Source organism: Eubalaena glacialis, chromosome 5 (genome assembly GCF_028564815.1).
Source record: "Eubalaena glacialis isolate mEubGla1 chromosome 5, mEubGla1.1.hap2.+ XY, whole genome shotgun sequence".
NCBI lineage: Eukaryota > Metazoa > Chordata > Mammalia > Artiodactyla > Balaenidae > Eubalaena > Eubalaena glacialis.
Genome location: NC_083720.1, coordinates 1,011,547 through 1,013,326, shown reverse-complemented (window position 1 = coordinate 1,013,326; position 1,780 = coordinate 1,011,547).

Below are 1,780 nucleotides of genomic sequence, written 5' to 3'. Positions count from 1 at the left end.
GGATTAAAGGATGGCGGTGTGGATGCCCGTGGAAGCGGCCTGGGCGCCCACATCGCCGTGCCCTCCGCCCCCGTCTATCGCTGGCCCTGCTCCCTGCACCAGCTATGCCGGGACTCCAGTTCTTCCACGTGGCTGCAGGGGAACTCTTCCCCGCCAGTCGTGGTGACAGCTGGCTTGGCTCGGCTCTAAAACCTGTATAGGACCGGCCTCACCAGGCCCAGAAACTGCATGGAGGCCCTGGCCTGGCGCTCAGGGGCCACATCCCTGATGTCTCCCCCAACACCCAACCCCAGGAATGCCCAGGAGGCTTACATTCTCACCTCCTTTGGGTTTCTTGCCAATGCCACTCCCTTTTCCACCTAAAAGAGCCACCACCCCATCCCTGTCATGCATTTGTCTGGCCTCAGGGCCCACTGCAGGGCCTGGTCAGTGTGGAGCCCCCTCTTCAATGCCCCTGCCCCCAGGCCAAGAGTGAGCACACAGGTGGCAGGTGGCTCTTTCCCATCTGACCCCTTCGCACCACCCGCACAAAGCTCAGGGCCTGGAGACTCAAGTGGGGGAACTGTGGACCACAGGGTCCCTAAGGCCTCTCCCAGCCCCAGTGACCCCTCCCACGGGTGAGGAGCGTTTGCCTGCCCTTACCCTTTTAATGAACCATCTCGTCTGAAACAAGCCCACGCAGACGACCAGGGCGTAGGCGGTGCAGACGCCCGGCCTCAGAGCCGCCCCCTGAGCTGGGGCGGCAGGGCGGGTCTGATGCGGGGGCCAGTGGGCCTGTGGGCCTGGGTCAGGACCCCAGCCGGCCCCCAGGATGGAAGGCTGGAGGGCGAGGCAGGGCCCCTTCCAAGGGCCAGCCCGCTGACCGCCAGCCTCACCTCCTGGAGACCCCCCCAGAGGTCCGGTCTCAGCCGCCACTGTGCTCGGACGGACGAAGACCCACCCTTCTCTCCTGCCAGGAGCGCTAACCACGGCCTCTGAGCCCCTGCCGCCCTGCCGGTCGCACAGGGCGGAGTCGCCGGGAGACCGGAGAAGGCAAGAGACCTGCTCGAGGTCACACAGCGGGTCACAGGCAGGGCGGGGTGGGCGGCGAGGCCGAACCAGGGCTCCGGGCCGGACGGTGTGGGGAGTGGGGACCCCGAACGGCCGGGCCGCCGGCGTGGCCGAGCCCTTCGCGCCGGGCAGGCCACTCGCCCCTGCGCCGAGCGTGCCCTCCCGCTGCCTCAGGTCGCCATCGCCGCCCGCCTTCGCCTTCCTGGACACTGGCTCACGCCCACTGCCCGCAGGCGCGCAGGTGGGTGGGCTGGTGTAGCCCCGACCCCGGGGCCGGGGCCAGCATGGCGCACGCGCCGTTCGCCCGCCCGCCGCGGAAACGAGCCCCGGCCTGCGCAGGCCCTGCCCCTTCGGCTGAAACCCCGCCCCACCCGGAACGCCCCTTCCGCCGTAAGTCCCCGCCCACCCGCCGACCGAGGTCCCGCCCCCACGACATAGGCCCCGCCTCTCATGCGCGCGGAGAGGCGCGGCTGTGGGAAGGCAAGTGCCGGCCGGCTGATGGGCGGGGCGGCGGAGCGGGGCGGGGCCTGTGTCGTGGGGGCGGGGCGCCGGCCGCGGTCCTGTTGCCTCTGAGGCGCGACGTCCTTTGAGGGAGGAGCGCGGCCTGAGGGCCGGTGCCTCCCTCGTTCAGCCCGCCCGGCCGAGCTCAGGTGCAGGGCCCGGCGTGGCCCGCGAGAAGCCGGGCCGTGCGTGCGCGCGCGCGCCCGGGGTCGTGCGCGCGCGCGCCAGC